The sequence below is a fragment of the Puma concolor genome, chromosome D2 (assembly GCF_028749965.1).
Source record: "Puma concolor isolate L17-30 chromosome D2, mPumCon1.1.hap2, whole genome shotgun sequence".
Classification (NCBI taxonomy): domain Eukaryota; kingdom Metazoa; phylum Chordata; class Mammalia; order Carnivora; family Felidae; genus Puma; species Puma concolor.
In genome coordinates, this window is record NC_141677.1 from 34,611,424 (window position 1) to 34,623,457 (window position 12,034).

The 12,034-nt window shown below is 39.9% G+C and overlaps 1 protein-coding gene across 2 annotated transcripts in view; it reads right to left on the reverse strand.

The window, feature by feature from the left end:
* The window catches only part of P4HA1 (prolyl 4-hydroxylase subunit alpha 1), an 89,170-nt gene extending 79,460 nt beyond the window's left edge, over positions 1-9,710 (reverse strand). For both annotated transcript variants that reach the window (XM_086679961.1, XM_086679962.1), the window contains exon 1: positions 9,526-9,710. The gene's annotated coding sequence lies outside the window, so the exon portion shown is untranslated. The remainder of the gene's footprint in view (positions 1-9,525) is intronic.
* Between the last annotated feature and the right edge of the window lie 2,324 nt (positions 9,711-12,034).

A 12,034-nucleotide genomic window follows, 5' to 3' on the forward strand; every position in this document is an offset into this window, starting at 1 on the left:
TCCTGACATCTGTTAGACTTTAATTTTTTTGACAGTTTTTATAGTCAAAAATTAGGTCTTCTTTTTTTTTTTTATAATTTTTTTAATGTTTATTTTTGAGAGAAAGACAGAGACAGAGCATGAGGGGTAGGGAGGACAGGTGGGCATGCAGAGACTGGGAGACACAGAATCCAAACCGGGCTTCAGGCTCTGAATTGTCAGCACAGAGCCCGATGTGGGGCTAGAACTCATGAACTGTGGGATCTTGACTGGAGCCGAAGTCAGACCCTCAACCAACTGAGCCACCCAGGTGCCCCCAAATTCAGCCTTCTAATTTAGGCTATTACAATTTGGTTTATGTCAAGACTTGGCATGTCTCTTCCATATAAGCAGGATGGATTTTCTAAAACAACTGAGTACTTAACTAACAGAACTAAGTTACATTTCTGTTCTTCCCTATAATCCCTCTGGCAAATTGCCATTTGTTTTAACTTAACACCATGAATTCCAGTCATACTTCTGCTCCCAAAGAGAGTGAGCTACAGCTCTAGTAAATACAAGCTGACAGACAAGTGCTTTTATGGTTATGACCAACTTTTCTATCAAAAACTCAGAAATCATGTTAGCCTCTTTCCCACAGCTTTCTGTACTTGAGCAGTGAACCCAGCCATTGGCTTAATTCCAAATGAACAGCATTTTGAAATTTGATTGGAAAGAAGCTCTAAGTCAAGATCACCCTTAACTGAAAGTACTACACAGTCTGTCTGTTGGAGGTACCTGCAAAATTCAAAGTCTTTCCTGTCAGAAAGAACCTGAGTATACCATTTCAAAAACACACACCTATTTTTGTCTGTGTGGTACTTCTACCGCGACTCCTTTCTTCTGGAAACTGTCCCTTCTACCTTTTTTTTACTGCCCAATCTACCTTTAATTCATCTCCATAGTTTTATCAATCATGTTAAACAGCATGATACTTCTCCCTCACCAAGTGGCCATTCAAAGTTCTTTCCTGGAAATTTTGAAAATAAAATTGAGAAAAAAAAGGGCAGGCACTCTTTGAATGCCTGAATTATATAAAGCTCAAAAGTAACAGACCAAGTTTAGACATATGGGCCAAAAAGTAAATGAAATTTATCTAGAAAGAATAAAAAATGAAGCAGATATACAGAGAGAAAGATGGACAAGAGACAGAAGAAAACATTCTGATGTTCCAGATACTCTTGAAGTCTAATCACATTCCTAACCTCAATTGTTAAGACAACTCCCTTTCCCCACAATACTTACATGAATTCTACTGTGTGCTAGTATAAGTTGGGTTTCTGTTTAACCCAGTCCTAATTAATAGTTTCTCTCATTAACCCTACAGTTAATATTCTTATAGGCAAAATAAATAATACGGTAATTTTTTTTTTGGCCTGTTAGAAATCCAACAAGTGCCACTTCTGTATCAGAGATACAGAGTTTAGAATATTACTTTAATCCATTTTTAAAAAAACATTTAAATTGGAATTTGGATTCAAAATTGAATTTAAACTTGCTTTGTTTTCCTTTACCAGTATTCTGCCTCACATTTGTTTCTGTGATGGTTATATTATTACCTAGCAAGCACACCTGTGGTTGTGAAAATAGTACACCAAAAAAGAAAATCCTCAGTTACTAATGTACTAGATTTGCATAGGTCTTTTAAACAGTTCTAGTTTCCACCTTACACAAAATAACTAGGAAACATGTAAAAATTCAAAAGTGAAATATGTATTTCACTTACACACAATGGAATATTACTTAGCGATCAAAAAGAATGAAACCTTGCCATTTCCAATAACGTGGATGGAACTAGAGTGTACTATGCTAAGTGAAGTCAGTCAGAGAAAGACAAATACCATATGATCTCACTCCTATGTGGAATTTAAGAAAGACACAGATGAACATAGGGGAAAGGAAGGAAAAACAAGATAAAAATGGAGAGAGAGGCAACTGTGAGAGACTCTTAAAAACAGAACAAACTGAGGGTTGCTGGAGGGGTGGTGGGTGGGAGGATGGGCTAAATGGGAGGGATGGGCATTAAGGAGGGCACTTGTTGGATGAGCACTGGGTATTATATGTAAGTGCTGAATCACTGGGTTCTACTCCTAAAACCAATACTACACTGTATGTTAACTAACCTAAATTTAAATAAATAAATTTAAAATAAAAGTGAATAAAATATATTATCAGTTTAAAAAAACTGAACTTAAACTCAATGTTTAAAGTTTCTGTTGCAACTACAAAAGTCAAGTTCTCCTAAACCAGAAACATTTTACAAATAAATATAGGTTGATGGAGAAAGTTTGAGAAAGAAATCAATCTTATTATTTATTATTAAAATGGTGCTATTCTTCAATGACTTTTAAACTGTATAATATACCCCTCAACTATTTCAAACGCTTCAGTTAAAAATGCATAAATTTCCCAATGTAGGAAAAAAGGTCAGGATTCTTGTGTCCAGAATACAGAATATAAAAATTTACCATAGGTGATATTAAAAGCCCCCGAATTAGTAAGATTCATCAATAATGTCCACCTTTATTTGGTGGTCCCCTTAACAGGAAGCCGAATAAGCAGAAAAGGTATCAAAATATGAGCTCAAATTTGACCATCAGCCAGTAATTTAAAAAAACACCAGTAGGGGCGCCTGGGTGGCGCAGTCGGTTGAGCGTCCGACTTCAGCCAGGTCACGATGTCGCCGTCCGGGAGTTCGAGCCCCGCGTCAGGCTCTGGGCTGATGGCTCGGAGCCTGGAGCCTGTTTCCGATTCTGTGTCTTCCTCGCTCTCTGCCCCTCCCCCGTTCATGCTCTGTCTCTCTCTGTCCCAAAAATAAATAAACGTTGAAAAAAAAAATTTTTTTTAAAAACACCAGTAATTTAGATGGAAGGGTCTAAGAGGATACTTGACACATAGAAGACACTTAAGAAATGATACTTTTGAAAAAAAAAAAAAAAGAAATGATACTTTTGGATGTGAGGCAAGAATTTAAGAATAGATGGACTTGTTGCCAAAGATGTCTCAAGGGATGTAGAAAAAGAAAAGACTTGGTGAATGGTGGGAAGCCCAGGAAACCTCAATCCTGGGCTAAGACAGTGAGAAGGAACAAGCAGCCTAGTCTACTAGCAGACAGCTGCAGACTTTCATAATTTAAGAATTTGAGTAGGAAAAGTGAACAGAGGCAGTGGAAGGGAAAAAGGAAAAGAAGCAACCATTAAATTATGCATGTTTTATTTGTGGCTTATAAATGCTGGTATTTCCAAATATTAACATAGTCTATATATTCTGACTTTAAGAAAGACCTTGCAGCATCTTCTCTTGGCTATATTAACTGGTTTATATTAATGAAACTGAGTATTTAATAACATAAATGTCAATAAATATTGGTTAAATTAAAAAACAAGCAGTAATATAAAAAGCAACAATCCGTTAGCAATTCAAACTCTTAAAACTAGGTTTGTTTTCTACTTTGGAGAATGGGGAAATATATATGTGGGGAAGTTTTAAAGTCTAATCTCTAAGTTTAAAGATTTTGTATACACACACACACACACATTAAAACTTCACACAGTAATGGGGCGCCTGGGTGGCTCAGTCGGTTGAGCATCCGACTGAGGCTCACTCAGGTCATGATCTCACGGCTTGTGGGTTCGAGCCCCGTGTCAGGCTCCATGCTGACAGCTCAGAGCCTGGAGCCTACTTCCGATTCTGGGCCTGCCACCCCCCCCACCCCCCCCACCCCCGCCCACCTTCTCCCACTCATGCGATCTCTCTCAAAAATAAACATTAAAAAAAAAAAAAAACTTCACACAGTAATTAACTACAAAAATGTTACCTGAGAAGTGGAATCACAATTATCTCCACTCAACCTCTGCATTTTAATAACCATTTGATAGAACATTTCTATTTCTGTAAGTAAATAAGTGAGCTAAAAAACAAAGTCAAAGTAGCACAAATTCAAATCATGGACAGAGTTAGCAAAATCCAAATATTCAACTCCCCAGCTCTACTAGTTGACACAATACCACTATCAATCCCTTTTGCTCCAAAACAAATTTCATTTATTTTTTATTTACCTAGGAAGTCCTGACAAGACAATGTTAGTGTCTTCACCACTCTAAGGATATAAGTGAAAAAGTAAAATTTAGATATTTACATTTTAGAATTTTTAAGCTTAAATAAGGAAGATGAGGTGATGACAAAATATTCCAAAAGCAGAATTTTCAATGAAATATGTAGATCAGTAGAACAAAATAGAGAATCCAGACACAGAAAATGGATCTGTTTGGGGGCGCCTGGGTGGTTCAGTCGGTTAAGCAGCCGACTTCGGCTCAGGTCATGATTTCGTGGTCCGTGCGTTCAAGCCCCGTGTCAGGCTCTGTGCTAACAGCTCAGAGCCTGGAGCCTGTTTCAGATTCTGTGTCCCCTCTCTCTGATCCTCCCCCATTCATGCTCTGTCTCTCTCTGTCTCAAAAATACATAAATGTTAAAAAAAAATTTAAAAAAAAAAGAAAATGAATCTCTTTGTTTGACAAAGGTATAAAGGCAACTCAATAAAGCAAAAATAGTCTAGAGTAGTAGTTAGATATTCATATGCAAAAAATTTTTTTATTTGGGCACCTCTTATTTCCTAATGGACAATGGGTAGCTCCCTGCCCAGGAATTTATATACATTTTAGGACAAATTCCATTTTTCTTTCCCTCTACTCATTCTAGCCTTCAATTCCCTCCTTTTTTTCTAATGCCAGATCCAAAGCTGTCAAGTTCAGAAAAATATATATGAAATAAAATCACATACACTGGAATAGGGAGAGATAAATTCATGGTTGCAGAAATGTGAATCTAGATACGGGTTTCCATTCAACACATACTCAGATTTAATATCAAGTAAAATGTTGGTACTGTGCTTGTATAGCATGTAACTTTCCTGTCTTATTTCTCCTACAAAACATTTCTCATCACTCTTTGGATTTTCCCATAGGCTACCAGGCACATTATAAATGCTTTTAAAATTAAATTGAGTGGGGGCACCTGAGTGGCTCAGTTGGTTAAGCTTCTGACTTCAGCTCAGGTCCTGATCTTGTGGTCTGTGAGTTCAAGCCCCGAGTCGGGCTCTGTGCTGACAGCTCAGAGCCTGGAGCCTGCTTCAGATTCCCTGTCTCCCTCTCTCTCTGCCCCTCCCCTGCTCATGCTATCTGTCTGTCTGTCTCTCTCTCTCAAAAATAAACAAACATAAAAACAAATTTAAAAAAAATTTTTTTAAATGCTCCCATGTTTAAAAAACTAAATAAATTAAACAAGTTAAATTCAATTAAGTGGAATGATTAAGTTAGTCACTACTAACCAGGAACCCTACCTTATTTCAACATTTATAATACATTGGTAATACAGTAAATTGATTTTTTACCCATTCTATTTCCTCAAACTCAATCTGATCAATTATCGGGAATTAAATAATGTGAATCAGAAAACAGACAACCTGGGTCCAAGTTCTAGTGCTGACAGTTACTGTATTCTTGGGCAAATTACTTGACTTCTCTGAGCCTCAGTTTCCTCATCTGTAAAATGGGGGTGATATAAAACTACCTCACAGAATTATTTTAAGGATCAAATTATATATGAAACAACACTTTAAAAAATATAAAGTACTTTCATTACTATCAAGTAGATTTAAAAAATCTCTTTTTAGAGCCTAGTCCAATGCCCCTAGAAAATTCTTTCAGGGGTAAGAAAAATTACTGATGCTTCAAGGTTTATTGTCAAGTGTTTCTTTTCCTAAGGGAAAAAAATGCAGATAGAAAACTGGTTAAATTTTATTATAGCTATACAGGTGTATAAAATAAACCACTAATTTATAGCCTTCTCTTTGCACTACTTATAATGGAGAAACAGTTCAAATGCCCAACAAGAAAAAAAGGATGAGTACATTAATTTAACATATTATAACATTACTATTTAAATGAAAAATAGGTAAACCACCAAAACATGGACATATTTATATGAAACACTAAGCAAGAAGAGGAAGAAGTCTAAGATAGTATGCATTCACAGATGACACTATGTAAGAAGCATGAATCCTGTACTGTATTTTTGCCAATGTCCAACCAAATATACTAATAGTCAAACTTATCCAAATCAACATCAGGAAAAGGAATGTTTTTCATTATACCAAGTTCAAAAATTACTGGAGTAATCTTTTTTTTTAAGTTTAGTTATATATTTTGAGAGAGAGATAGCATGAGTTGGGAAGGGACAGAGAGAGGGACAGAGAGGGAGAGAGAGGGAGAGAGAGGGAGAGAGAGGGAGAGAGAGGGAGAGAGAGGGAGAGAGAGGGAGAGAGAGAGAAAAAGAGAGAATCCCAAGCAGGCTCCACACTGTCAGCACAGAGCCAAATGCAGGGCTCAAACTTATGAACCGTGAGATCATGACCTGAGCTGAAATCAAGGGCTTGACTGTTAACCAACTCAGCCACCGGGGCACCCCATTGCTAGAGTAATTTTAATGAAGACTTTTGAATTTCTAGTTTTTATTAAGGCACAATATTTGGCCAGAAAAAAACTAATGAGAAGATAGCTTCAATTTATACAAATAAATTTCATTGAGTAGAAACATGAATGAAGTTTTAACTAGTTTCACAAATACACATGCACACTTTATTTGGCTTGTCTCTTACATATTCATATATTGTACACACACCATTATGATTTAATTATAAGATTTAAGTTCTCACTGTAAGAAGAGGACTGGTTTAATGCCAAAGGCCTATGCAATTTATTTTTGTTTACATTCAAGCATTTTCCACTTTCAGAATAGAACCAAAGAGATATTACAACAGAGATATTACAACACAGAAGGGGAAGCCAGAAGGGGGAGCAATGTAATATACGATTGCCTAGGCAATTTAGCAACTTAATAATTCTTTAACTTCTGTTAAAACTCTTTCAGCAAAAGTTTATTATTGTCATCTATATACTCAAGTCCAATCAGACTTAGAAGCTCAGTTCCATTTTCATAAATATTCAAGAAATACTGCATCAAGATACCTAGATGTACTTAAAGATTAACTTTTTTTATCCTTATGATAATTTACAGATGTGTGGGGTTGGGGGAGGGGAGTATCTATAAATGGTATAGAATATTCCATGCAGATGTTTGCACTTGCATTTTCTGACCCAGGATCCATACCTCTGTCAGATTCTCAATGGATTTCATGACCTTAAAATAAGTTGAGAACTGTTACTATGTATCTCACAGGGCACATTTTCAAACCTAAGAGCAGTAATTATATCCCAGTTGATAATTAATTGCTAAATAAATTAAGGCATTCCTTCCACAGAAAAGAAGGCTTGCAGCTTTACCACTGGGTCCCCAGAATAACTCTTGCTGCATCCCTGGAATAAAAGCAGGAGTTTGAACTTAATCACCTTATGAAAGACACTGCTTGCCAGTATACAACCCGCTCTGCAGTATTAGAAAAGGTTAACTAACATCTCTTTATCAAAAAGCCAAGATTCACCTGCAACAACCTGGACCACCTAGGTGACAGAAAAGCTTTCTTTTTTCAATAGTCTTTTGCACTGTCTAAATTGTTCTATGGTAATTAAAAGTTATATATATTTATTTTATCTGTTTTACTACCTTAGTTACCAAGACACAAAATGCCAAATGTAATTATCTGCTTACCAAAGTCCTGGCTTTTAGTACTTCAAAATAAAACTCATTTTACGATCTCAAAGGAAACAGCATAATCCATCTAAAAGGACACAAAGTAGTCCTCTTCCTAGTTAGTCTATGTTAAAAAAAGCACTTGCCATCAGCTATCTAAAATACTGGCAGGACTTAAGGCATAACGTTTCAAAACCAAAACTGATATGGCTTTTAAAGGTAAGTGATAAAACGTACACTTCCCACAAAAAGGAAAAGGTAAAATTCAAGGTTCTTAAAATTCTGAAATTATACTCACAGGCCAAAAAGCCAAAGTTAAAGAAAAAAAACACATAATGTCTATTTAACCTTTAAATGGAGGCAAAACATGTTAACGGTTGTTCACTTTCAGCTTATTGAATATTTTCTTAAGGTATGTATCCTTAAGGTATGTATCCATTTGCTCCATAGAAACTCGACCAGAAAATCCTTTCAGAAGGTTTTATAAATTAGATTCCAATGTTCCTGCTATTTCATCTGATTATTTCAGAAGACTAGCCTCATTCATAAGGCTATTCACACAACTAAACCTAAAAGTGGAAACACGTTTCTTCCCAGAAACTTTTTTTTTAATGAGCAAAAACTATGAAAGAACACTGCTGCCACGTCTTTTCCCCTCCCCCACTCACGTAGTGGCTGTTTCATCCCTTTGGAGTGCATTCCAAGGGAAAGTCCGGGAGCCACAGCTCTCGGAGAAACCAGAAACAGTTAAATTGAAATTGGCAAGCCTCTGTGGCCTTTCAGATCAATTCCTAAAAGGAGAGCTAGCTTCTTCATCATCCCTTTCTTAAAGCAAACAGCGCAAAATTCCAAGAGTCTTCACTCCCCGGAACGCATGTTTGTGTCTAAAAACTGAACTGTATTTAATACATTCGATTATTTAGGAGAAATAGTCCCCTAGAAATAGGCGAGATGGTACCATTCATCCTCCCCCTTGAAAACATGTATCTGGGGGGCCATTCGTGCAATCCAACTCAAAATTCTCACACAACCATGGAACTCGTTTTAATGATGTGGACTTTTAGAAGCAGCAAACTCTGCTGAGAGAAAGAAAGTGGGGGGGGGGGGGGCGTAGCTCTTGTGCCTTTAAAAAAAAAATCGTGGAGGAAGAGGGAAGGAAGAGCAGCTTTCCCGACGACCGGGTGATCTGACAGCCGCCTTCCTCAACCGAGCAGCCCGAAACTCGGCGCCCCGGGCTGCATCTAGCTGCTCCAGCAGCACCGCTGCGCGCAACAGATGAGTCGAGCCTGAACTTCTCCAGCTGGGTCCGCTTCCCAGACCCGACGACTTTTCGACAGGGTAGAAACGCCTCGAGTGCTTCAGCTCCTGCTCTAAGCTTTAAAACCCGCTCTTTACCCGGCCACATGCTAACCATCTGCGGCGGTGAAGGCCAGAAACCCACGCCCCGCCCTCGCGTTCCCCCCAGCTTTTGTAGGGAGGACCAGGTATGAGGAGAGCTCGGAAAAATCAACAGGGTGAGCCCTCCCCGGGAAGGAAGGAATATTCAAGAAAGTCCTGGTCCCCAGGGCGGAGACAGAGACTGCCGCAGCCCCAACGGTCGGGGGCGCCGACCAGGCAGGAGACGGGAAGGGGAGCACGGAGAAGGGCAGTAGGGCCTCTGGGGCAGCCAAGGGGCGCGGGGCGCGAGGCCGAGTCTCCAGAAATGAAGGTATTAAGGCCACTGTGGTAAACTGGAGAACCCTCCGCTCCCAAGCCATCCCACCAGAGAAGGGAGGGACCGGGCCGCCACAGCCGTCCGAGAAGGGCCACAGCGGTCCTAGGGCCGAAGCTACAGCCCTCAGGGTCGGGGAAGCGTCTCACCTGGGAAGTGGGGCGGGAGGGGCGGCGCGTTCTTCAGTCCCCTGTAGCCTGCTCTCGGGCCCGATACCTGCTCCTTCCCCTCAGCCCGCTGGCGGCGCGACTGGGCAGCAGAGGGAGCCAGTTAGCCCTTTTATAACCTCTAGGCTGCGACGGCAGCGCTAGGGAGGAGGCGACTGCAGCCCTCGCTACGTGAGCTCAATCACACCAGCGCCCCGGAGACTGCGCAGGCGCCCTGCCCGCACCTCCCTCCGGTCCGCGCCCGCGGCCCACACCCGTACTCCCACCAGCCCCAGAGTCCTAGGCAGGAGGGGGACAGCGGGCGGGCCTGGGGTTGTGATGCGCCTGCGCAGGCCTCTCGCCACGCCACCGTCACCTTCGTTACCTCGGATTTGCCTCGCTGCTGTTCATCAGGTTGTTTAACGCCTTAATTTCAAGATCAGCCTAGGCCTGGGCGTCGAAACCACCAGCAATGAGATAACTTAAATATGAGAAGAGGAACATGGGAGCGTAGAAAATGAAGCTAAAAAGAAGCCTCGGGTGGAAAATAATACAATGCATTCCCTGTTAGTTTGTCTGCTGTCTTGGCCCTGAGGCTTTTTGCTTTATCCCCTTTTTCACCTCTTATGTCATTTTATACGAATCTCACTCTATCTGCCACCTTTATACTTTATCAGTAGATAATGGACTGTGGGCTCCGGAGACAGATTGTTGGGGTTCAGTTCCCAGCTGAGCTGGGCATGAACCTGTCTTTATCTCAGTTTCCTTGTCTGTAAAACGGGAAAGATGGTAGGTATCCCATAGGATTGCTGTGAGAATTAAATGAGATAATGTATGTAAAGCACTTCGTGCATTCCTAGCACGCAGAAAGGACTGAGCAAATACTGAGTAAATACTAGATGGTGTCGTTATACCCTATAAGGCATCCAATCTTGTGTTTGGTCTTATTCTAACATTTGCCTTGGCCATTATATTCCTAAAAGAAGAAAGCCTTGCTATCAGGGAGCAGATAATGAAGGAGATACTTTGACCCTTGTCAGTAAAAGAGAAGAATGACTTCTCTAAGATTTGTGATTCATTAAAAATTGTTTCTAAAGTTTTCCATGTATGCCAAAAAGCTTAGCAAAAATTAACATTTGACTCTTATCTAGGAGGCAGAGTTGATTAAATAGATACAGAGAGAGCGGGTACTTTGGAAGCTCTAGGCATCCAGAAAGTACATATGATGATGTCTAACTCATAGGTTCTCAAAGTGTAGTTGGGGGTCCACAAGGTCAAAATTATTTCATACTAAGACTGGGCTTTTCCAGAGTCTACATGTTAGGTGATATTGCAACAGATTCAATGCAGAAGCAGATATGAGAATTCTATTAAGCTAGATATGGAGATTTGCAGAAATGTAAAATACGACTCTTCTCACTAAATGCTTTTTGCTTTGAAAGAATAGTTATATTTCATTAAAATTTGTTATTTATGCTAACATGTAACAGCTTTATTGTTCTTTATTTTTAAATGAATTAATAAATATTTTATATGTTTATTTTAACTCCTAATACCATTAATGTTGATAGATATCCTCAAAAAGCTTTTTGGTGGGGCGCCTGGGTGGTGCAGTCGGTTAAGCGTCCGACTTCAGCCAGGTCACGATCTCGCGGTCCGTGAGTTTGAGCCCCGCATCAGGCTCTGGGCTGATGGCTCAGAGCCTGGAGCCTGTTTCGGATTCTGTGTCTCCCTCTCTCTCTGCTCCTCCCCCGTTCATGCTCTGTCTCTCTCTGTCCCAAAAATAAATAAACGTTGAAAAAAAAAATTAAAAAAAAAAAAAAAGCTTTTTGGAGTCCTCAGTACTTTTTAGGAGTGAGATGGTCATGAGATCAAAGAGTTTGAAAACTTCTAGTCTAAGCAAAAAACAGAGCCCTTTGACACAAGAGGCAAATCTTACCTCAAATGGAGGTGTAATCAACATATCCACTGACCCTGTCTGAGCTGACTGAAAATTGACAATCCACCCTATAAATAAAATGGCCCCAGACCCTGAGGCAGATTTACTGTGAAGCTAAGAAAACTTCAACTTGTGGGGGGGGGGGTGGTGGGGACAGGGACTTCATTGGCATTCGCCTTTTACAAGGCTCTGGAAGGGGCCCTAGCAGTATATGCACACAGTTCACAAAAATTTTAACTGCAATCTTTAGACTGCAAACTCTTTCTTCACTGATTTCTCCTCTGTCACACTTCCCCTTGTCCAGTGGTGTAGGAGTGGCTAGCAGGCATTTTTTAAATTTAGCCCCAGGAAGTTGAGTTAGAATACATTTGGTTTGAGTTTAGCGGGATATATTTTTGTAACGCACAGTTACTTCTATGCATAGTTAAAATATTGCCAGCTGTCCCAGTGTAGGAATGGCATCCAAGAATACTACCACCCATTGTGCCAACCCACCCATCATTGTAAAACAAAGGTGCAGGGCCAGACATTTTATAGCTATTTGAATGTATCCTATGTTTTACCATCAAAAAA